Below are 27,533 nucleotides of genomic sequence, written 5' to 3'. Positions count from 1 at the left end.
AGGCCACAGATATTGGAAACTCAGAGGGTGGAGACATTGCACAGGAAAGTGTGGCAACTATGGCTCCAGTGAGTGTAGACACTAGCCAAAGCCAGGCAGTTCACAAGGTTCCACACAGGCCAATTGACAGGACTGCTTGTAGGAGGGCTGCTGTCTGTCCACCACCTGTTGCAGGCATCACATCACAGGTCACTCGGCACATGTTTTGGGCCATCATGGAGGCACAGGCACATTCTGAATGGAACACCAGATGTATTCTTAGGGTTATGGATGCAGCACAGTCTGACATATGTGACTGCCTCAACCACATTGGGGAAACCCTGGATCAGTTCACTAATGCAGTGGACAGACTTTGGGCTGAGACAGTGTCTGTCTTGGACCGCACATTTTCTGTGCTGGAATGTCTGGTTGGAGTTGGGCATCGGACAGGTGGACGTAGGTCAGCAAAACCATGTGCTGAGAGTCCAGTAACCATGCACAGCCATGCTTCCCATAGGGGACACAGTCCCAGCAAACAGCAGTCACCATCAGGTACTAGCACCGCATCTGACCTTGGGCATGGTGGTGCCAGTGCAACTCCTGGCAGAGCCTCTTCCCATGTTCAGGGCCAGAGATGGTGAACTGTCAACTCTACCATGCACAGTCCATAGCTGTCCAACATACACACATGTAGAGCTAACATTGAGCTTGACTGTGTACGCGCACACACACACACACACACACACACACACACACACACACACACACACACACACACACACACGCACACATGCACACACGCACACACGCACACACGCACACACACACAGACTCACATACCACTGTCACTTGTAGTCACCTATAGGCGCACATGGCAGCTCTCCATGGTCCATCTCTCCTGCTCTCCTTCCTGATTCTCACACATGCTGTCAACCATTTTGACCAGCCTAGGCCTCCAGCACCCACATACAGCACCCTGTGCAAGTGGTGATACCTGTGCCATATGCCTGTTATCCTTCCCATCAATGCATGGAAAAGAAGCTATGTGTCTGATACACAGGGTGACTATATTTCTTGACATGTACTTGTGTAAATGCAGTATTGTTTTACCATGCCACTTGTAGTGGCCACCAACAGTTACAGCATGCTGGCTTATGTCATGAGTATGCAACATACTTTTGTGTATCTTATGTTGTATGATGTTGCACTGTTAGTATTGTTACACAGTGACAGGCATGTCATGGACCTGTGTATGTTTCTGTTCCAGGAGTCTGAGGGGATAACCTATGGACACATGGTGGCAATAAAGCAGCACAGGATGGAATGGCAGCATAGTAGATATATGACTTCAGCAAGGTACAGCAGTATATGTTCATGCCTCCATAGGTTCATATGTGTATAACAGTCTAACAAGGACAATGTCAGCAGTCAGAGTACTCATGCAGTCATAATTTGTGATAAAGTCTGCTACCATTGATATGTGTCACCTGTTTTTTTGAAACTTACACATCTGCAAGCTGTGGTGATGGAGATGACCCACCTACAAATATCCTGTGTCCGGTTCAGACAGTGGGCCAACATCACTTATGCTTGTTGTGTTCTGCATCTCATTGTGTAACCTGCACATGATGTGTGTCACAGCAGATGTATGCTTTACATGCATGGGGGGGGGGCTGTTTCATGTAGAGGGGACTGTCTGTGTTACATTGCAGTCTTCCCTGTATGTACTATGTTTACCACGTTGATGTTGCAGGTGTGTAGAACACATGAGACGTGTTACTCCTGTCATGGCAACACAGGAGGTACAAAGTTGGATCTGACATCTCCCTGTATGGAGACATACACATCCCTTTCAAAGCATTTAGGAAATGGACTACATTTGCACAGTCGTGACATGGACTTCATAAGACATGTTATCTACTCTGCGTATTGGTGTACTATGAAACCTGTATGGCTGCTAGAGTTGTATTGTATGCCTGTGTGGTAACATGGCAAGGGTGCCATTGCACACAGTGATAGGTGTGCTGGCTGCCACATTCAGTAAAACATGACAGTCTGACATTTACACCCAAAGCCTGTCAGTATAGGTGGTACAACAGTGAATGCATCCCCACATCCTAATGAACAGTTACCATCAAAGGGTACAGTACTGTGTATCCATACCTTCATGTGTGATAACTCAAATGTGTGTGGTGTGCGGACACTACAATATTGTCCCAGGTTAGTAGCACATCAGTCCCAACATGTGATGTACATTCTCCGGGATGAAAAGTGGGCACCCAGACCTGGTCATACAGGCTTACATCTAATATGCCTCAGATCACCGTGTTTCTACAGTGGTATGGCAGAAATTATATGGCATAGGTGAGGCCACAGTCGCACATAGATGACATAGTCATAATCTCCACATACTCCTCCTTCAGCATGCCAATATCTGAGTGCAATGGCCATTTTTTGATGTACCGTTCCAAGCTGTACTGGCACTTGCACACAACAGTATGGTCTCTCACAAGATCACTTCACATCTTTAGTATTTGCTCACTACTGACTGACTACAATGAATGCCATTGCCGCCTGTGGTATATAGACTACTCAGAGATGATCTGTGCCTTGCATACAAGGCAAGGTGTGACCCTGTTGAAGTGCGTACACTGCCTATCTGTAGGAAGCATAGTAGATGGATGACTCAATGTAAGGACATTAAACTGCTATGTGACATTAGTACTACATGCTTGTGGGAAACATTTGTCAGCCAGACTTAAACACACCCTTGAAACAGACCCTGCCTAATGGTACAAAGAGCACCTCAGTGCACCTCAGCACATGCCATCTGTATGATTGGCTGGGTGACTGTCATCTCAACACACGGCATCTGCCTGAGTCCATCTTGGACTGGGGCAATATATGCTGATCCAGTACCAAGGGGTATAAAGATGTCTCTGATTGTGAGGGCTGTATGGCCATTATGCTAGTTAAGTTCACATGTCCTATGGCTCCATAACATGTAAAATCTTGTAACAACCTCACACACAAATGTGGTAACATTCAGGCTAGCACCACTTCTACTCACTGCATACAGAGGATGCAAAGGCACACATGTAGTACAAGTTGACTGAATGTAGATTAGAACACTTCCCTATGTACAAGTACACATTAGAGATCACAGTACATGTTGCACACAACACACCTCATGCCTACAGGGACATCATCAAGGGATTCTGCCTCCTAGTCCTCCTGTGATTGTGGCTATGGTGACCTAAGCACTGGTGGGGGGCTGTGTATCCCTTCCCTTTGCTGATCTTGCTGCAGCTGTTTCTGCAGGATCATATTGTGTAGCATAGCATATACTGCAAATATCTGTGCACATGTGGCTGGAGAGTACTGTGGGCTCCACCAGATATATCAAGGCACCAGAATTGTGACTTCAGAAACCCAAACACATGCTCTATGATGTTCCTATTTTGCACGTGTGACTCATTATGGCATTCTTTGGTGGGTGTGCATGCATTTCTGATGGGTATTATCATCCACAGTTCCAGTGCGTAGCCAGCACCCCCCCAGTAAATGGCTGTGTGGGATGCTCCCCCCCTAGCAAACATCTGGTACAGCTGTGATGCATGCCATATCTGGGAGTTGTGATAACTGCCAGGGCTGCCAGCACACACACATTCATGATAATGCCCTGGGCATTGCACAAGGCCTAGCAGTTGAAGGAGTGGTGCCCTTTGCAGTTTACGTAGATTCTACCCTGCTCATCAGGTGGTGCCTCGATGTGTACATGAGTGCAATCTATGGCATATACTACTTCAGGGTGCTACACAGTAGAACTGTTGCATATTGCTGATTCTCACCTCAGGGTTGAGATGAAAAAAATGTGCTCACTGGCATGTGGTAACATGGCATCAAGGATCTGATGGAGTACCCTGGATGCTAATGCCTGTGAGACCCCCATCATGTCCCCAGTTGGTCTTTGGAAGGTACCTCTGGCTGTTATCCTAAGGGCTACCCATGCCTTTGTTTCCATTGGGATAGTTTCCCCTCTGTTGACTCTAGGTCTGACTTCAGGATGGCAGAGCTCAGTGAGTTCTTGTTGTATGTCCCTGTCCACCCTGTAGCGCTATACAATCTCCAGCTTATGTAGCTTCTGAAAGGTTAACCTGGGCCTGTACACTCTTCTCCTTCTCTGCCAAGGCTTATTGTCAGCAGCACCAGCAGCAGCAGTACTGACCTCAGCCTTTAGCATATACAGATGTAGCAGACCTGCAGCAGCCCCTAACATTCTTTCAGTTAAAATTCCCAAGTCTGTACTCCAGTGGTGCAGAGTATGGGGGAAAAATCAGATTGTAGGGTGTATGCATACTTTATAGTGCTCTGCTCTAGGTTCTGACTGTGTGATTGGCTACTTATTATGCATTCCACCTGCCTGGCATATCATTAACATCATTTAATGGCCCTAGTTTAAGTTAAACAGGGGTCAAACCTAATTAATATGTCAATGACTTTTAGATACATTCAGCACTGCAGCTCGCGGCACAAACATGCGCTCCATAAATAAACAGAGCTTATCACTCAGTGTACACACCCCCATACTTCCAGGCTCAGCATGGCAGTGTGCCATGCAAACACCTGGAAATGTGCACCCCATAGGTAAACAAAACTTAGCACTTAGTTTGCACCCCCCTAGACTTCCACTCTTAGCATTGTGGTGCGCCACCCAAACAGGTGCAGATAAGCTCAAATCAGCTTAGAAATTATTGGGCACACCTTCCCTTGATGTCAGCTACCTCTTCTGTGAACACCAACACGGTTCTATGCCTACACAGAGGGGATGTGCGGAGACGGATACCCATTGGTGGTATTCAGTAACTCCACCTCATTTTCATAGAGATCTGTGCTCAGACCCTAGAAACATGTTTCAAAGCTCTATATGTTAGCAACAGCACCAATACTCCATTGCAGATACTCCATGCAGGGTCCTGTAATACATCTCTGTCACATAATATTACATTTGTTTTTACAATTTTTTTATACATTTTTTTTTTTAATGAGGCATGCTTGCGCACTGTGGCGTGCTACACAAACATGCACAGATTATAAAAAAATATATATTTTAACTTATTCACTTATTTTTTTCTGACACACCATGGATAGTTTCACTCACATCTGTATGTGCTTTGCCATTTCTGTCCATCTACCTACATTTTTACAGCTCCTTTTATCTGTCTATATTCCTGTACACAGAATTTTTCTGGGTATACTACGGACACTGACACGGGGTCTGACACCTATCTGCTTGCTGGATCACTCTACTTGACTCATTTGGAATTAAATTGCTTACAGGATGATTTGCATGCCATGGATATTTCCAGGTTGGTGCGTGCAACAGAGTATGGTGCATTAATATTTAAGCAATACACAATCACTAGATTGCAAGGCCTTGCAGACAACGACAATATGCTTAGTTATCTGTGGCCCATATAGAGTATGTGCTACAACACACAGATGTCCTTAAAAAGTTTGTTCAGCACAGTACCTGCATATATGTCTAACATAAGAAAAGGTGGGCATTACAGAAACAAAATGCCTGAGATGGGACTAGAACCCATATGCACACAACAGGCGACAATACGATTACTAGCTGCATCTAGAGTGCTACCCCTTTAACTATACCACATTTTCAGAATTCCCTATACACGCTTACTTTAAGAAATGTGTAATTGCACAATCCTGTTCTACTTATGCCTTTCCACTTGCATTACTCACACATCCCTAATTCATCTAGAAGGCTTTGTATGCTTACAATCATTACTGAACATCTAACACTGAAGTTAATCAGTTAAATGTTCCTAGATGGAATACAAATTAAGCACAATGAGATGGATGCCACTAAAAAAAATAACATGGATTACTCTCAGAGTGCTATGGATAACAAAGAAAAGCATAGCCATCTGCTACCCACACTGTAGGTGTTAATGCACACTGACAATAAAATATGTATACACATTTTAGTGAGGTGGCGACCAACCCTCTACTGATATTGAATTAATGCAAATACATTAATCCATATGCCAGTTGATAAAATATGCATAAGTGGGATTTGAACCTACAGTCACTCAGCATCACACAATACTGCTACACTGATTAACCAGTTTAGCCACTAAATAACCTAAGCTTTTCCATCCTGTATAAGGGACCCTTGTAAATATCAATGCATATAGGCTTCCTCACATACATAGAATTAAGAATGAGGAACATTGTTGCTATACATTCCTGCACACATTGTTTTTAGGCCTAGGTTATCTATGGATAACTTCAGAGTGTGCAGTCATACTGCCATTAAAGGTGTGATACTCATTAACATTCTGCATTACAACAAACTTTATGATGGTAACAGGGAATTCATATCATAGCAATATAACAACAGCCTGAGCTTTATAAATATGCTTGTGCCCCAGTCCACTACCTTGGTAGATTACATCTTCCTGTATATACCATGAATTATTAGGACTCATAAATCAATACTGCACAATATCTATTATATATTGAACAGATATTGTGCACTACTGCGCAATATCTGTTAAGTAAATAACTGTATGTTGTGGGTATTAAGGTGTGGAAAGTGGCACTTACTGTAGGGATCTAGAGGCTGTTGCTGAACATTGGTGATCCTTTCCACCTGTTGCTCCCATTCCCAATGATGGTCATTGTAGTAATGACAAACCTGCACCCTAATCCTGAAGGTCTTGGTCTGTCCTCAAAGTTTCCTGGCAATCAGGTTCCAAATGTAGAGTTCTGCAAAGTTCCTCTCCACATCCTTTCATGTAATGAGACTTTCTGCAAATTGGACATATTATGTATGGTTTGCAGAAATCTACTGATGCTGAGGCCTACATTGGAAGCTCCCATGCCATTGAATAGGAATGGTAGGACATCCACATGGTTCAGCCTGTAACCATCACAGCTATGTATACATGCTCATTTGTTTTTTATGTGCTGATGTACTGTTTGACACAGATGGATACATATGTCGGTGGCATGTGGATACATTACACAATTCTGCAGCTCATTGTGAGTTACTATACTGACACATTTTCCAAATTACCAATCTGTGTCAGTGACACAGTGGGCACATTTGGTTCTGAGTGGGAATATACATGTGGATTACACAGGAGACACTGGCGGTGCACTGCTACTGTGCTTACTACAAGATTTTCAACATTTTCACAAACCTAGGTTCTAAATCCATGTCTACATATAAGATGTACCTTATGCTGTGGTCTGGAGAAGAGTTGTAATTCATGTATGCTTCATAATTTATGACATAAGCAGCCCCTGCCAGACATAATGCATATTTACTATGATTATCTTTACATGATGGAGTACACTAACAGACTGACATCTATTCTATTGCATTGTAGTAGAATGTATATGGGGAGCATCACAGTAAACCATACATTTCATGCTAAACTGACAGTAGGTGTACTATTTTATTTATTTATTTATTTGACATTTGTTTACTGGGTTATTCTGATTTTGCAGATGCCCATTTTCAGCAGACACCTGAGGAGAAAAGCTCTAAAAAATACAATACATGGCATAAAATGACATAGGAAAAAATAATCACAAAGTTTTTCCTATGCATTGTTTTCTATGCATAATTGTGTAATACACTATTACAATTTACATATTTACATAGAATTAAAAGACTAAAGAAGGTAAGTAGTGTAGCAGTAACATAAATAGAATTCCATGCATATTAACAGTTTAATTGTATGGATGGTTACATATTAATATATATGATATAAAGTAGGTTAGGGATCAGACACGAACTTTGGGGCTGAGTCTATAGTAGTTAATAGTTTATACATAAGGTGTAAGAATAGAATAAAATAGTATATAAGAGGGGAGGAGAAAAGACGTAAAGGAGAGGTTAGATAGCACTGTATGTATACACCCTGATATGTGCACGTTTTATTTTGGCAGATGCATGATAAAAATAATATTGATAACTTTTCACATAGGGAAAATTAAATTATACTTGGGGCCCTGCAACAACATTGAAGGGGTTTACTAGGATGGACAGGCAATACATTCTGGAGGAATCAGCTGTGAGGGGACATAGCAACTTGGTGAATGGTGTGGGTGGACTCAATTGTTCCTAGAATGCCTGTTGTCTGTCTCACTCTGAGATAACCCTCCATGCAGGGAATGTTTAGGTTAGGGAATACCTAAACATCGAACTGGTAATATCAAAAATGAAAACAGCGAACGTCCGATTTAAAGTAGGGAATGAATTCCCTCAGCCACAAAAAAAAAAATTTAAACCAAAATGAAGTGGGGGGCTTCACCCTCCACACCCCCTTAACTAAATATACCAACTTCAAGATTTTTCTACAGTGGGGAAAGGGGAAAAATCCACATAACGGCCACAGGAATTCTTTCCCTGCATTAAATTGTCTGTTTGCAGGGTTTTTTGCTTTCGCTATTACCAGATTAACGTTTAGGTATTTGCTAACCTAAACGTTCAATCAGGTAATAGGAACCCGTATTTTGTTTAGTTATTTTACAAGTCATGGGACCGGATTCCTTTCCAGTATGTGACTGTTCAAGTAACTGATCTGTTTCCCATACATTATACTTTTTGTACTTATTTGTGCCTTTGGTCAAAATGATGGTTAAAAATGGTCTGAGGGAATTATATCACTCAACTGACATCATTAAGTGCCGATCAATTGAAAAAAAAATAGCCAAAACAACTTTCAGCTAACCTCTGGGGTATGCTTTTTTGCAGGATGGCAAGTGTCCCTGTACCCTCCTTGTGGAGAGGTGGAACACCTATTCACTGCCAAACTAAAATACACCTGATCTGAGGAAGAACAACAGTGGAGCCAAAAGAGAACTCCACTGCCAGCAAAAGTTGTTTCACCCAAAGGGGAGAAAAAATATAATAAATAAATAAGTAAATTAAATAAATAGACAATACAAAAATGCATTCCTGCAGTTGGTGGCTCAACTTATTAGACAGTGATAAGACTAACAGCCCAAGAATACAGAATGTGAATTGTCTGTGTTTAATGTAATGAAACTAAAGAGGGATTCCAAAAAGTGAAAGCTATGTAATGCATAGTGAAATTTAAAAAAGATAGTTAGAATTCTTAAACATTTTGCTCAATAATCAAAAGTCTTATACATTAAAAAACACTTGAAATGTATACATTAGATTCTTAGACATGTTGCTTTCCTTGCCTTTAATCCAACACCAAAAAACATGCCTCTGCCAGTCATTGCCAGTGCAAAGGTCATCGTCAAAAAGGTGCTCAAGTTACACCTCTGCCCATTATATGCAAGATTCATGAACAAGGAGGATTCATAAATCAAGAACAAGGTGCACATGAGAAAAAAAAAGCCTCTGCCATATGTATAAAAGCTACCAAAGGCTGGACAGTACTTAGCTAGCTAGGATAGATTCTTTAGGTGAGGTAAGATGGATTGCAGTGCCAAATAAAGTATGTTATAACAGCCACCTCCCACCTCCTGTCATGTCTTCTACGTAAGTAACGCATCCATTTACCTTTTAGTGAAACCCCATGCCAAATTTATGTATAAGACAGAAGTCACCAGTGGAGTCATTGGGTGTTGTGTACTGGGACCTCTTGTGTTTGGCATCTACTTTTCTGAAGTAAAAGCTAATACCAAAGGACTCTGGCTAAGTTTCCAGATGCCTGCAAGCTAGAAGCAGTCATTAAATCCCCAAATGATTTAGCCATTCTGCAGGAAGGTTTGTCTCAAATAAATAACTGATGTCAAAATCATGGTCTGAAACTAAATGCAAAGAAAAAAAATGCATTATTGTATCATTTGGGAAGTCATCTACCCCAGGGAACTACCAAACTGACTATACACCCCTAATTGTGGATGCAGCTGTTTAGTATTTGGGAAGGCATGTGGGCAATGATGTAACTTTTGACCAACTTGTATCTATGGTTGTAAGAAAATTCTTCTATATTGCACTGCTTATTAACAAAGGGATTGTGTCTAGTTCTAGAGATGCCTTTGTCCTCCTTTACTCAGCCATCATTTGGCAAATCATTAAATATAATGCTGCCTTTGTCATGTATCTGTCCAGACACATGCAACAGCTGGACCACCCAGAGTGATATCTTACTAAAAATATTCAAGGCCTAAACAACATGTCCTACATGGGCCATCTCAATGTCTTGTCACTACACTTGGTATCCTAAAGACTGCAAAGAGGTGATCTGTGTCTGGTATACAAGGCATCCTCTGACCCATTACTGATGGATTTACTGCACATCAGCAAGTTAAATGACATCAGAAATACTGAGCCTAGGGTTTTAACCCTCCTCTGCGATATCAATAGATTGGTTTGGAGGGACAGGTATATTTTGCAGAGGATACTGCTGCTATGGAATAGACTCCTCATCTACATAAAACAAATTTCATCCCTGCCTGTTTTCAAGTGCAGCTTAAATCCATGGATGGGAAACATTAAATTTATCTTAGGACTGCTTCTGTACTACTAATGGACAGATGCAGTTCCTAAATGCTTTATCCCTTGCATAGGTCCCCTCAACTTATCTATCATATGATCCCTGTTGTTGTCATTAGGGGTAATATATAATTACTTACCATGAGATGGGTAAGGCCAGTCTATAACCTAATGGTATAGGTTGATCTGAGCACAAAAAGAGACACCGGCTAAGATAAAATGGCCCACAAGGGCAGCAAGCCTAGTGCTTATGTATGAACCTATAAAGGTTACCCTTACTTAGAAACCAAGATAATTAGGCACAGTTACAGGTAGTCCATATTATGTGTAACCTAAATGAGTAATTCAGCAAGGCATCACAATGTAAAGAGGAAACAAGCACATTTCTATTCCAGGAAATGAACACAATCAAGTAATGTAAAGATGAAGAGGGTGAGAAGGTGATTTCATTTCTTACTTCAACCCATACCTCTCAACTGTTCAGATTTTTGCAGAATGTCTGTATTTTTCCCCTCACATTTTTGGTCTATTCCTCATAAAGTTTGTCATTTTCTATCAAATCACTGAGTAATGAAGTCATTAAATAATGACATTTATTTGAGTTTTAGACTCTGTAGCCTTCAGAAAATCACTGCTAACACAAATCCTGCTATTCAAACTACTTTGTATGTTTGTAAGAGCAATATTTATAATCTGTCCCTATTTTTGGACTTTTGCCCCCCCCCCCCCAAGTTTAGGCTTTGCCCAGATTTCTTGCTCTAAGAGATTGAGAGGTATGCTTCAACCACAACAGGTATACTGGGTGGACAATGAAACGGAGGTTGTACACTGTTTGTTGTTGCTGGGGATGTAACAAACAGAAAATATAGGAATGAGAGGGCTATGCTAGTATGTCCCCCTGTTGTGGCATGAAACACTAGTGTGGGAAGACTATATTTGCTGATCCTGTTGTCAAGGACATGTCAATCATGATTAGAGGAAGGAGAGACGTGTACAGAGTTACTGATGCTTGTGAGTTGATGATATGATATGCCTTTAAGTAAACCCCTGTAAAGGGTATATTTTAAACAATCCAATTAATTACTTTAACAGTTAAGTGAATGGGTCCTCAGAGCCTTTTTAGCCATGACCTGGGCCACAGGGGTGAAGGTAATGCAATATATGTGGAAAGCTTAAAGTAGTCAGTCAGTCAGTCAACATGTTTTGACATAAGCTAGAAAATAAGACTGTCATTCAGAAACTCATGCAGACATTTAAATGCCAGACATAGTGACTGGAGGTCATGTTAGATCCCCTAACTGTGACATTATAAGGGAGAGAGTCTAAACTATTGACACCCATGCTGTGTAAGCATAACATAAACTGCACACCATGACACATGTTACAAAGCCGGGGTGGGTATTACATTTTATGCATTTCTGTGGCTTGCCATCTGAGTAAGGAAGGGGACATACTGCTACAGGAACACATAAAAGGCAGGAGAGAAGATTATAGTTTGAGTTTAGTACTGCTGAAGACATAACAATTGTTGAGAGGAAGGGTATGGATTTTGCACACTGACTGTTTCTGTGGGTGACATGACAGCAAAGGGAATAAGGATGGAAAGGTCTTTATTTTGCACTGGCAGATTGGTTGAAGGATATCAGCATATATGTATGAGGGACAGGACTAACTTGTGAAGAAAAGACAAGGTAATGATGCAATATCAGAGGTGGAAGAACAGTCTTAATGAAGGTATAGTGCCACCAAGAAGATGATAAAGAGAAGATGGGAGGATGTGTTTGAATTTTCAGTACAGCATGCGTGATAACATGTAGAATGGTGTGATGCCTTCAAATGCACTATGAATAAGATCAAGGGAAGGATGTGAGAGTTGGTATGGGTATCATCATTTATAATAATACCAGGAGCATGTAATTCAGGGAGTGGTGCTTCGGTTATCTTACTGCTGTCAGTGACATGACATCAGTTAGGTGGAGGTGAAGTATACAGCTTGTTGACAATCTAGAACATATGAAGGTGAGGAGTCAGGTTACTGTTATTCTACTGCTAGAATTATCACAATGAGACAGGGTATTATGGGGATTCTCTAATAAAAATGGAACAGATTGATAACAAGGACAGAGAGAGCAGGAGGTGATATTAGGGCTTACTTATAAGTTTTACTTACCAACGAGCTAGGATTGCCACTTTTCTTCATCGTAAAAAACAATTCGAAATCACTGCCCTTGCACCACCTTTAGCCCTGCCCCTTTCCACCCATTCCCCTGCCTATTCCACCTACATCCATTCTTATTTTATGACATAAACAAGAATGTCAGTACAAGGCAGAATGCCTTCTTTTGTCTTTTTTTAAATTCTCACAAACTTCAAGATGTCACATTAGTATAGCCAGCTTTAGGCATCAGCATATTCTGAGGTTGTTAAGGGCCCCCCTGTTTCTGGGGGGGCCCCCAACCACAGCAAGTTATTTTAAGTTAATATTTTGTAACATGTCTGTTAAACAAACAAAAATAGATTGTACAGCAATCTTTTTTATTTAATAAACTAGGTGGGTAATATCACCTTTTAAATTCAAATATATTTTTGATTATGTTAACAGTGTTTTACCAATCAACTGCTTTCACAATTCAAATATTTTACTACTGCCATAGGGCCCCTGGCTTAGTTAAACTCTGCTGGTGGACATTCTCTCCACTAAAACTAACAACATAGCCAAGTTTTGGTACCTGCAATACTTGTGGCTGCAACGGGACCCCATTTGTCATCTTTGAGTATGTGGGAGTCCCACGAAAGCTGCTGCCGGCTGGGAAAAAATAAGTGGACTGTATTAATTTCCTGATTATGCTCTTTATCCCGAGCAGGGATGTGATATGACCCTATTAGGATAAAGCTGGTAATGAACATAAGCAAGGTAAGCACTAGAGAGATAAGCAACCCTGAGTGACTGATCTCAGTGCAAACCTTGGAGTTTAGCAAGAAATGATGCTTCCATTTTTCAGGGATGTTTTTCCTCTTTTAGGGAGTATTATAAATGCTGGCAGAACACCAGACTCTATAACTCCTTACTTGTTTGCTGAAGAATTCAGCGCAATACCAATAATATAGCAGAATAAAAGGTCAAAATCAAGAACACGTTTTAAATATTACTCTGATTCGGCTAAAAAGTTAATAGAATAATACCTTTTGCATCAGCATGTATTTATTTTCTACAATTAGTATAAAAGTGATGTCTGGAATTATTGACTATCTGTAATCCTGAATGATTTGCAAGCAAATTAAATGTTTTAGGAAGGACAGAGTAAAATTATAAGCAAAATCAAGGAAGGTCTGTGAAATCAGGAACAGTGACAGGTATGTATTACTTTTCATTGAGGTAAATAAATGTGACTTAACCTGTTGTTGTTTGATGACTGCTAAAGAGCGGTCACTAATCTGGTGTGCCAGTTGCTGAAATAATTACAAAACTAGTATGGTTTATGCTTTTGCTCTGTTTCTTTGAGCTCAGCACTTGTTCAGAACCCATAAGCACTAAATAAGCTACAAATTACTACAGCACTCAACTTTCCTCACTTATCTAGAGGAAAACAGTTTTTAGTACTTAATAAATGAGCACCTATCCAGGCATGTCTAAAGGTCAGCTTCCAGTGTTTTCCCCTGTCTACCTGATGAATCTGGGCATCGGACAATGCAGCAATTGCCTCATGTACACAGACAACCTTCTCCTCCTACCACTCATCACTATGACCTGTGAGAGATGCACTTATCTAGTCAAACTGGAAGCAAAGCTCTCTTCACCGAAGACTGGACTAGACAGTCAAGAAGAGAAGGTAAACACTTGCACTGCACCACACTCATCACATAGTCCCTCAAAACCTACACCACCAAAACACACACACACAAGCACAAAACACACATCTACATTCGTGGAGGCTCTCAGTAAATTTCTGCCCAAACAACCAAGACCTCCAAAGCAGAAATGCAAGCAATCTCCACCCCCCAACACAACCCAAATGACACATAGCCCATATACTCAGTGTGCCAATCAACTACATCCCATAAGGCATAACGTACCCAACACTTAAGTCATAGGTGACTCTATAGTCAGGCACACTGATGTTCCACTCACCAGGCTAAACAAGGAGAAAGTTACTGTCAGCTGCCTGTCGGGTGCCAGGATCTGCCACATAATGCATGCACTCAGGTCACTCCACAACAAGTACAAATATGACTCTGTCATTGTCCAAGTTGGTGTGAATGACCTGAGACGTGCCTCCCTGGACTACATGAAAAGAGACATGGAGGAGCTCTCTGACCTTGTAGCCCAGGCAGGTATGATCCTAGCCCTGAGTAGCATCCTGCCATCACCCAGAATGATGCCACAGTACAAGGACAAAATGATTGACTTCAACAATTGGCTAAGCTTCTGGTGTCATTCTAAGGGAATCTAGTATCTGTCTGCATGGGATAACATAATCGACAGACCATGCTGCTTTGCCAGAAATGGCCTGCACCTGTCGCCCTTGGGATTCTGGATACTGGCAAAGGCTCTTGCCACCCCTATAGTGACTTTTTTAGGCAAGGTTCAAATGACAAATTCACCACCATAACAGGTACAAGCAAGCAAAATCTGAGGCTAATGCTACTCAATGCTAGAAGTTTAAACCTCAAAATGCACTCACTCGAGGCACTCCTTAAAATGGAGAACATCGACATCTGTGTAGTGACAGAGACCTGGTTCAAAGTTCCAGAGAGCACCCCTGTATTACCAGGCTATAATTCATACCACAACTTTCGGCCACCAAACCCAGACCATAACACTAAAGGTGGAGGCGTGTCCATATTCATTATGGGTATCCACACCTCCAAGCTAGCTGCTCAGCATAATACATCCAAGATTATCCAAGTTCAACTAACTCTGGGCAAAACCACAATCCAGATTGTAGCTTGCTCCAGACCCCCCACCATGCCCCAGGATTCCCACTCCTCTTTTCTTGATACACTGAAAAATATTAAGGTACAACCGAACACCCTAATAATGGGTGATTTCAACTACCCCACCATTAACTGGGAAAACTACACATGTACCAACTCGTTTGCTCAATGTTTTCTGGAATTAATCAATTCCTACGTCTTGGATCAACTTATCCACACCCCCACCAGAGGCAGCAATATCTTAGACCTGGTCATCACCAACTTGGGCGACCAGTGTTCCACACCAGAGGTCAGCTCCTCGTTGGTCAGATCCCACCACAAGCTAATCACCCTAGACATCCACATCCTGCTCTCACCCCCCATTAAGAAAACAACCATAAAAAATTTTCTCCAAAGCCAACATCACGCTTCTTAAGACAGAAGTGGCAAACTTCACGACACCCATGCAGATGGACAATAGAGGTATGACTGCTGAGTCCTACACACATGCACTTTATAAGCACTTACACGAGTGCATGGATTGTGCTATCCCTAACAGAACCAAGATGCTATCCTTCAAAAAAAGGAAGCCAATCTGGTGGTCTTCTGCCATAAACAAACTCTACAACAGAAGAAAGAAACTGTTGCAAAAAAGAGTAAAATCTCATGATTGGAGGAACTCCCAGGTCAGCCTCAGTAAGCAGCTGAGATCCCTCATAAAATCCTCCAAAGCTAGTTATTAAAACAAAATCACCACTGATTCTAAAGACAACCACAAATCATTCTATAGCTATGTCAAGAATCTCAATGGCTACACTCAGATCTGCTCTGAGTTACAGCACAATGGCACTAAATATACAGAACCAACTGATATTGCCAACATCTTGGCAGATAGGTTCAGTGCTAACCTTACCCCCCTCTCACCCCCTAAAGGGCCCATCTTTATACTGGAAGAATGCAAAGTTCCTGTAATCACAGCTGCACAGGTAAAAAACTCACTCTCCAAAGCCAAGAACACAGCATCCATGGGACCTGACAACATCCCAGGCTGCCTTCTACACAAACTACAGAATGAACTGACACGCCACCTAAGTACCATGTTCAATCATAGCCTCACGTCAGGCTTTGTGCCCATTGAATGGCGAAGCAGTCACCAAAGCCATAGATGAGGGTAATGTGGTTTACAGATCCTATCTAGATCTCACCAAGGAGTTCAACACCACCCCCCACTCTGGAATTATAGATAAACTCACTAAACTAAGTATAAATCCCTGTGTCACAAGATGGGTTGCCAGCTGGCTTACTGACAGAACCCACACTGTGAACGTAGCAGACTCCAAATCAGACTTCAGTCCAGTGACAAGTGGAGTACCACAGGGTTCAGTCCTGGGTCCTCTCCTGTTTGGTATCTACTTCTCTGAAGTACAGACTAACACAGAAGGTCTTTGGCTAACTAACTTCGCAGATGACTGCAAACTAGGAGCCATAATCAAAACTCCTAATGATATGGACATCCTACAAAAGGGCCTCGATGAGACAGACACCTGGTGTCAAAGCTATGGTCTCAAGCTCAATTCCAAAAAGTGCATTGTCATCCCCTTTGGTAAAAATTCTGTACCCATGAAGTACCACATAGGTGGTAGTCTACTTAACACTGAAAGTGTGATAAGAGACCTTGGGACACAGGTGGACAGTAGTCTCTCCTATGATAATCACATCGCTACAGTGGTAAGGAAATCCTTCTACGTGGCACACCTCATCACAAAAGATTTCTCATCCAGAAAAAAAGAGGTCATTGTTCCCCTCTACTCATCACTCATTAGACCCATTATAGAGTACAATACCCCTTTTGGTATGTACCTCACAAGACATCTACAACGACTGGAAAGGCCACAGAAATACCTCACAAAGAGGATTACTAGCCTCAAACAGATGCCCTACGCAGACTGACTCAAAAAACTCCAGCTTTACTCTGTCGCATATCGTCTACTCAGAGGCGATCTCTGCCTAACATACAAAGCTGTGTCAAACCCAGAGCTGTTGGACATGCTCCACTTATAGAAATCCCAATCCCTCCTAGCTACACGCTCTAGGGACCTAAACCTTGTCATCACAATAAACAGAACATGCTAGAGGGATAAATTCCTGTCCCAGAGACTTCCCATACTCTGGAACAGATTACCTGTCTATGTCAAACAGAGCTCCTCATTAGCACTCTTCAAGAAAAATCTTGATGATTGGATGGGTAATAGGAAATTCACCCCGGGGATCACTTCTGTGGTTCTGCTTGACAAGGGCACAGGAAAATAATTTTCTTAGGTGGCAAAAGCCAGGATACCTTTTAGGCTAGGCTTGTATAGGCCCTAGGGCCAATAGCCTAGTACCTACCTATGAACTTATTAACCTATTTTGTATGTGTGTGTGTGTGTGTGTGTGTGTGTGTGTGTGTGTGTGTGTGTGTGTGTGTGTGTGTGTGTGTGTGTGTGTGTGTGTGAAGTATCAATGACTTTTTTCTGTGCACACACACCCAATAATGCCAGGACACATACATTTTTCTTCTGGATATCAGTAAAAAATGTTAACAAGTAATTATATTTCAAATGTTAGGCATAAATATATCACAGAACATTCAGACACTTACAGCTTCTAAAAGTATGTGAGCCACCAGCCCCCAGACTATATAAATTGATACAGGGGGCTCCCTTAATCATCCTTGACTGTGTGGGGACCTCACAAAAGCTGTTGCTGGTTGAAGAAAAATGAGGAGAAAATGTACTGATTTTCTGATTACGCTGTTTAATAACCTAAACAGGTTGTAATATGACCCTGAAAGCTGATAATGGCTTCTGCTCTCAGTAGCACTCATTCTAAACCCAGCACTACTCGGATATGTGTGTGCGTGTGTGTGCGTGTGTGTGTGTGTGTGTGTGTGTGTGTGTGTGTGTGTGTGTGTGTGTGTGTGTGTCTACGTGTGTGTGCGTGTGTGTGCGTGTGTGTGCGTGTGTGTGCGTGTGTGTGTGTCTGTGTGTGTCTGTGTGTGTCTGTGTGTGTGTGTGTGTGTCTGTGTGTGTGTGTGTCTGTGTGTGTGTCTGTGTAGGGGTGATTGTGTGGTTATTACTTCTTTAATTTTCATCACAGTTAAACTATAGAGGTAATTATAGCTTGTGTTTGGACTGAGGGCAGTGTGGTCATTGTTTCTTTTACTTTTCTCACAGACCTCAGAGGTGTACAAAAAAGTTACTATAGCTTTTGCAGGGGCAGTGTACTGTCTAGGAGCAACAAAGTAGAATACATTACTGTAATCATTACTTTTTTTCACTTTCCTCACATCCTTACAATCACACTTCAGGCATGTATACAGGTAGCTGCCTTTGACAGTCTGGATTTAGGAGTGAAGAGGCATGCTGTATATATGTCAGAAGGCACTTGAAATGCACGACTGTGGCAGTTTGAACCTCTGCTTTCATCCCAGTCTAACACCAGTGGGATGCATAAGCAATCTTTTTTTGGGTGACTAGGGAAGCAGGTGTTTCCCAGATAGGGTGTGTGTATCCAGACAACAACTGGTTTGTTAGTTTATTGTGAGCTAATATTTTGTCATCTTTAAATATTAAGTCTTGGGTACATCTTATGTCTTCCTTGAAGTAATAAATAAAATAAGATTGAAATTCTTTTCTTACTCATATTTTTTGTTTAGGTCACCATTGGATTAAAAGGCTGGGAAAATGATCTAACATGCATCTGAGAACATGTATAACCCTATGGCTTCTTGGGCCCTGGCTTATTTGAGTTATTTCCTAAATGGTTATTACTGTGCTGCCTTGTTCGGGAAAGATGTATTGAAAGGATGCAAGGGAAACTAAAGCTGATCAGCAACACTATTTGTTTCCCTAATCATAATTTCTGTTCAAGCAACCACTGAATGAACATTTAAAAAGAAAAAAAAAACTGTAAAACTCACTTCAGAGCATATAAGAAGTTATGGCTTCTTGAAAAAGCTGAGGAGTAAGGCAAAATGTGAGAAAAGGAAGAAAAAATAATGTTCATGGTATGAAGAGCCCAAGATGGTGGGGGGTGGGGGTGAACAAGGGAGGACTGGATGTTATGTGTGTGGATGTCGGGGAGGGGGTTGAAATAGTAGGTCTAAGGTGCCATTTAGTTGCTGCAATGTATCATTGCTGTAACTAAGTGCCAGCAACTGTAAATGTCCTTATGTGGCATGGGCCAGCATAGTGTGGTACACAGCCCTGTTGTAATGTAAAAGTATTGCAGCTACTGCTCAGTCTGTGTGCACTACTCCTACAAGTTTACAGCATGAACTAAAAGGTTGCTTAATTAGGGTGGCAGTAACAGGGTGATATGCAGACTGAAAGTCCATAGGAGGCCCCCAAGTTGACATCTGCTGGGGCCCCCAAAATGCTAACACTGGCCCTGCACATTAAGCAAGCTTTTCATAAAAGTTAGTCAAAGGTTGCATTTTCATAAACTCTGGCATTCTGTTTGTGCTGCTAAACAGAATACTGGAGTTTGTATAATGATTTCTGGACCATGGACAATCATTCTGATTTCCATATAGTCTGGAAAAATACAGAATATGTGGCAATCCTACAGAGGCATAACAAGTGAAGGGACCAGGGAGGGCTTAGGTGCTGCCTGTGCAATAGTGGGCTGACACAATTTATCAAGAGTTGAATTACAAAAGAAAGTTATGGACAGTGTATAGGACCAGAGGAAGACATTAGGGTATTAGCTGTTGCACAAAAACTTTAGGAAAGCACTCAGCAGAGGCCATGCATACTTACAACTTTGCCAAAAGCACTTATACAAATTGCTTAGCAGTTCTGCAGATTGTGCACCATATTTCTAAATAAAATTAATTCAATGCACTACAGCAAGCTGGGGTATGACAAGCCATACTAGGAAATCATCTGCAAATACATCCCAGGAGGCAGCTAGCAATGTGCCAATCCAGGCTACAGTTAAGTCAGATTTCTAACCAGGAAATAATAGATGCATGTTAGACAGAGAGCTGGTGCAGGATGTGTGCAGGATGCGTACAGGATGTATGCTCCCTAGATGTCTTCATGTAGTCAATAGGATAACCCAGAACCATTAGAAACAAAAATGCGTCTGAGTCTGGGTATTTCAGCACCATATGACTGATTCTGTAGGAGTGTCTCAGATAGCCATGGTCTCATTATAGGACAGTTCCTGGCAGTAATGTACTGGATAGTGGATGAATTTACTATCCAGCACCAGTCATGGAGTGCAGAACTGCCATGTAATAGTTTTATGCATTGCCAGCTTCCCTTATATCCTTAGTGCAATTGACTGCACCCAACTCCTACTCAAAACCCCAAAGTCATGAAATTACATATGTAAAGCAAATAGCCCATTTCAAAATTTAGGATGTCATATATGCAGAGGTCAGATTAAAACCCATTTCCATGGAAATGCTGACAAACATGCACCCATCACATAATGACTACGGCAACACTCCAGTAGAAGCAAATCTGATTTATTCACAGCTATAGCATATGCAGAGCTGACTATCCCTTCCATGTCAACATTAACCATTGAGGATATGAAACAGTACCCAATGCAGCCATTATCAAACATCAGCACAATTGTGTCATGTACTGAAATGCAACAAACATATGTAGATGTGTGTCAAACAGCACCTCAGAGCAATAAAAGCATATAAAGATGAACACATTAGCTGCGATGTCCAGATGTGAAAGCAACTACAATGTAACAGCCTAACTCATCTGGATGCCCTCACAATCCCACTGAAGGACATAGAAGCCTCCAATTTAGGAGTAAGCATTAACGAATATCTGCAAATATTCTGTATGTATGATTTGCAGACACTCCCTTAAACCAATGTTATCTAAAAACAGCACTATAGACTTACAGTTGAAAATGCATTACCAGCAAATAGAGGTGGATTCTGTTTATATCCATAGTTCACCAGGACAGATATGACTGTATCTTTAAACTTGCACACAGGGAACCACCAGACAATGATGGACATGCATCCTTATGCATGTAGATGGAGAAAGGCCACCTCTACCTCTCATGTAACTGACATATTGATGTTCAGATAATTTCACATTACAGACTACTTGATATATAGATATAGATATATAGACATAGATATATAGATATAGATATAATTAAATATAAATATGCATATATACATAGAGGGAGAGAAAGAGAGATATCACTGTGCATATGCATACACACATACACACACACACACACACACACACACACACACACACACACACACACACACATATCGATATAGATATAGATACATATTTATAAACATACCCCAGGATTCATGAAGCTCGGCACAAGGACAGCGTTAGTCTTGCGCTGACCATGCGGCATAGAAATGGCACAGCAGCACCGCATGCATATTAATGAAGGCACGCTGCCACAACGTCCACATGCATAGGAAACGTGAGCAAGTGCAGGGGGCGTGTCTAAGTGCTGCATGGAGGCGTGAACATGGCTGCAGACGCGCAACCTAAAATGCTGACTAGTACAGCCTGCCTCTAATAATAATCACTCCTGTCAGTGTCCGTGGATACTGAAATGTATGCAAAGCATTCAAGACAGTTTTGCGAACACCAAAATAAAAAGTAAACAGAAAGGCACGTAGCTGAATATTGAGTCCCCGTCCCTCGAACAAATGACATTTAAAACCCCATGCCTGTATTCCATTGTAGTGTTGATTGTTATACCAAGTGATAGCAAAATGCAGCATGTTAGCGCGCCACTGCCATTTGCTAAGCCTAGCCCAATGGCTTGGGTTACCACCTGTCCCACTTTGTGAGGGACAGTCCCTCTCTGGGCAGTTGTGTCCTTACCAAAACCATTATAAATGTTAAATGTCCTGCGATTGTAGGACATAAATATGTCCCATATTGTATGTAATAGTTCCATACAATACTTATTTCTGTATGTAAAATACCTAAATGTTACAAGAAACAGAATAAGCAACTAAACTGCTACAACAATAAGCTTTAATTTAGGCATAAAACTAAAATACTATCCTTTGTACTGACCGTGGGTATGTGTTGGCTTGTAATATCTGATGTGTGTCCCAAAAATGTCCCATTTTGGTCATTTGAAAAGGTGGCAACCCTACCAATGGTCAGAGCAGTTGCTCAATATCTGCCCATTCGTGGTCCAAGTCGTCCATGTCTGGACGGCCCAAAGATGAACGGATATTACCCGGGTCTACCTACCATGTCAAGAAAGATAAGTTTTTGCGTGTACCTATGTGTGTGAAGTACAGCATGTGGAAGATCAAAAATGCTAGGGTAGTCCTCATCACCATATTGGTACCAGAGATATGTAGTGTACGCAATGCGTTCTGTTGACTGTGCCATGGGCCATCAACCAGAGAAGAGATGGATGGTGTGTGTGGAATATGGGGGTGGGGGGTGATGGATAATGTAATAATTCGCCAAGGGGAGACTGGGTCAGATGCACAATAGGTGAACTGGAGGTGTACGAGGGAGCAGTGGGTGAATCAGAAAGAAAACACCAGTGGCCAGCATGGAGAACACCAAGCACTTAGAAAATAATAATTATCACATGAATTCTTTATTCACACTGGCTTCGGCTAACCAGCCTTCTTCAGTGAACAAGCATTACACGAACATTACATGATGTAACAATATATACACTCCCCCAACCAATGACAGACATGGTCCAACCCAAAAATTACAAGTACATTGAATATAAATAAGACGATTGTTGTAAGTCAGAAATATATATCTATAATACATATAAATGTAAAAATAACAAGATATATATAAATAATTATATATATATATATATATATATATATATATATATATATATATATATATATATATATATATGTAAATAAACATACTCCATGTATTTGCAAAATCTAATAAATATGTATATAGAATATATAAAAATATATAAAACAAAAAGACAATGATCTGTGGTATCTTTCATAAGTGGTCATTGAGTCCTGTAGAAAATAATGCTCCTAATTTAATAATCCAATACTTTTCTTTATGGTTAAGAATAGTGGACCAACCTTGCTGGTTACTCCTATCACCAATAATTCTATCTATTACCATAAATCTAAATTCAGCATTGGGATGTTTGATAGTATGCCTATATAGGGCATTCGTCTCCCTTTTGTTTCGGACATCACTTCTATGTTCTGACATCCTTATTCTCAATGAGCGAGAAGGTTGGCCCACATAAAAGGTGGAACATTTACATGTGGCCAAATATACTATCCAACTACTGGCACGATCATACACCCTACTGGTGTTGGCACTAGTGAATTGTTTTAGTTTACTCACAAATTGGCATGACCCACAATGTCCAGAAGGGAAAATTCCCAATAAATGATCACCCGACATGGTCAGTTGTTTGTACACTGCTCCCCCACTCTCTTTATGCTTAAAGTGCGAGAAGAGTGCACCTAAAGTTCTCCCATGTCTGTAAGAGAATTGGCATCTGGTGCCCAAGCATTCATTGGCCATTAGTATATTCCAAAGGGTATCTAGTACATTTCTAATGACATTATTATTATGTCCATAAGTTGTCACAAACCTAAGGTTTTCTCCCACTTGTGTTGGCCTTCACTGTTTGTAGTCCAGCAATGTGTCCCTATCCTGAGCACAACTCCAATTGCTGGCAAGTACAATGTCCAACTCCCTAAATTCCCTGTCCAAAAACCTATTACACACATCCTGTCTGGCATGTTCAAATTCCCGTGTAGAAGAACTGATTCTTTTGATGTGCATAAATTGTGATTTTGGAATATTGCGGATAGTGTGGCGGGATGCATACTAGATGCATGAAGCAGGCTATTGTATTGTGGATATTTGTGAAACGTCTTAGTACTAAGAGTATGATCTTCATTCCGATACACAGTTACATCTAAAAAGTTGATACTGTCACGATGTGATGTAAGAGTAAATTCAATACCCCACAAATTATCATTAAGATACTCCAAAAATTCCTGCAAATATGTCACATCTGCCCACCACACCATCCAGCAGTCATCCAAATATCTGCGCCAGATATCTATTTCTACTTGATAGATGTTATGAAGTGGATCATAAATCATACATTCCTCAAAGAAGGCCATAAACAGATCCACATATATGGGGGCAAAGGATGCTCCCATAGCTGTGCCCTGCAACTGCCAGTAACGTTCACCCTGGAGGTAAAAAACATGCTCTGTTGACTGTGCCATGGGCCATCAACCAGAGAAGGAATGGATGGTGTGTGTGGAATATGGGGGTGGGGGGGTGACAGGTAATGTAATAATTCGCCAAGGGGAGACTGGGTTGGAAGCACAATAGGTGAACTGGAGGTGTACAAGGGAGCAGTGGGTGAATCAGAAAGAAAACCCAAGAACAAACATTCACATCTGCAATACAGCCTGACAGGCCATACTGTAGAACATAATCCCACAAACATATGAACATTAAAATGTGCAATACACATGTACAGAAACATTACCAGCTCACACCCACATAATGGTCTGGCCTGAACTGAGACATCCAACCCAAACACACCTGGATACATAATTGAATACCCATTATCCCCTCCACAGCACATCCCCCCTTCCTGAACATCCACCAAAACCACCCATACTCAGGCTGCTAGCTTGGAGCAGCCATATCTGCACATAGTGACCCCTACTCATATCTAGTAGGCAGTCTCACCCTAGGCAGTCTCAGGATTGCAAACTATTTATCCCTTGCATGTATAACCCTACCTCATTTTCGTAAATCCAAAAGAATCGAGGTTATTGGTCCCCAAAATTTTTGGATATCCCTCATGGGATAAGTATCTGTTCTAAAGATTAGACTTAGTGTCACAACACAATGTCCAATCCTGTAGACATCTGGACACAAGTTGTATGAGCAATAGTTGTCCACAACCCTGCTCAGCCTCCAGCCGATCCTGCAGAACCTATGACCCGGGATTAAACACCTGACCATTCTGCACTTCTCCCCATGTGCATTATCGGGAATATATACCTTTCACATTCGCATAGCTACACATCACACATACATGCATATAAGTAGTTGTCAAGTAAGTGTCCAATTCATAAATATGTATACTTTCAAATGTATACATATGCGTCTCAGAAACATAAGAATAGTAACATGCACTATACATATGTACACCACCTGACTGTCACATTTGTTGCCAGTACTGTGGAATGGCTGTAGTAAAGTCATATATCCTAATTACCATCCACAGAGAATGTATCACTGATGGCTTAGTGGTAAAACCAGTGACTATGGTGTTCTTGTTTCCAGGTCCAAACCATGCAAGGGCTAATTTTATATGATGGCCACAATAGTGGCAGTCAGATATAGGGTGATTAAGGCGCTTTTAAGCAGATGTAAGTAGGGGTACCCACCTGTCCCACATTGCGAGGGAAAGTCCCTTTTTGGGCAGTTGTGTCCTGACCAAAATTATTAAAATGGCAAATGTCCTGAGAGTGAAGGAAAATATTATGTCCCGTATTTCATGTAACAGTTGCATAAAATAGTTATTTCTGTATGTAAAATACCTAAATGTTACAAGAAACAGAATAAGCAACTACACTGCTACAAGAATAAGCTTTCATTTAGGCAAAAAAGTAAAGTTCTATCCTTTGTACTGATTGTAGGTATGTGTCGGCCTGTAAAATCTGATGTATGTCCCAAAAATGTCCCACTTTGGCCATTTGAAAAGATGGCAACCCTAGACGTAAGCGGATATGCAAGCGTGTATGCGTGATGGTAAGTGGCGGTGATTCAACGGTATGGGAAATGTAAATAAGCATGTAGGTGTATATGCATGTGTATGTACACACCGATATATATATATGTATATCTAAATGAACATGGTCACAATATAGCAGTCATAACGAATGTGAAGAGAAACAGCAACGGAACCCCCAGTAATATTTAGTGCTGTTATATCAGGTAGGCCAGAGATGAGCACACCTCTTCATCCCCAAACACAGGTAGAATGCTAAAAATGGAACAAGCAATGTCCCCATGCTAAGTCTGACTTTCAAACAGATACAGAGCAGTCCCAATCAACAGTCAGACATGCTGAAAATCAGAACACTAATTGAACATCCTGACCATAATATGAACATATGTCCCAGGACTATAAGCTTGGGACATCTGAATATATTTGGAGTGAGCCAACATACGGGACGTGTCTAAAGCAGTAGGGAATGGTGCATGTGTAGTAGTGGGGTTTTCCCAACAGGAAAATGGATGCCTGCTGTTTTAGTGAAGTGTTGAGGCACGTGTTCGGGTAACTAAGAACCATGGGTATACATATAAATGAAGCAGAACACCAATAGTGTAGTGGTTAGAGCGTCCGACTATCGAGCAAACATTGCCGGTTCGACTGCAGCACACACCATTTATGAAGCGTAATCCGTATACGAGCATATCTTACTAATTTTATGGTGTATAATGGTATAATACCATTGAAATGTGAACTGGGGTGACGTATCACAGTAAGAATGTAGAAGGTTTTTGCGTGACGTGAATCGGCGGTTAAACGGAAAACTGCAGCTGAAAAGTGTTGTACTCACGCTTTATTCAATGCCCTTGTTCTGTCCAGCAACACAATAAACCACATCGGCTAGGCCCTACGCCAGGACCCTATACATCACAATCAATGTTATTTACCACTAAGCTACGGCAGTTATACCTAACCCCGATGTTATCACAAACATAGCAGACAGCACAGTCAGTCAACAGTATGATCAAAGTAATTTAATCATATAGATGTGTATGCATGCGTACACACACACACACATATATATATATATATATATATATATATATATATATATATATATATATATATATTTACATATACATATACATATAGGGTAATCACCTGTCCCACTTAGTGTCAAATGACAGATGTCCTGAGATTTAATGACAAAAATATTTCCTATATTTATGTAATAGTTGCGTAAAACAGTTATTCTGTATCTGCAACACCTAAATGTTATAAGAAACTGAATAAACAACTAAAATGCTACAAGAATAAGCTGTCATTTAGGCATAAAAGTGTGGTTTTGTCCTTT

The sequence above is a fragment of the Protopterus annectens genome, chromosome 1.part0 (assembly GCF_019279795.1).
Source record: "Protopterus annectens isolate FY-2018-M chromosome 1.part0, PAN1.0, whole genome shotgun sequence".
Lineage (NCBI taxonomy): Eukaryota > Metazoa > Chordata > Ceratodontiformes > Protopteridae > Protopterus > Protopterus annectens.
This window is presented reverse-complemented; position numbering follows the sequence as displayed.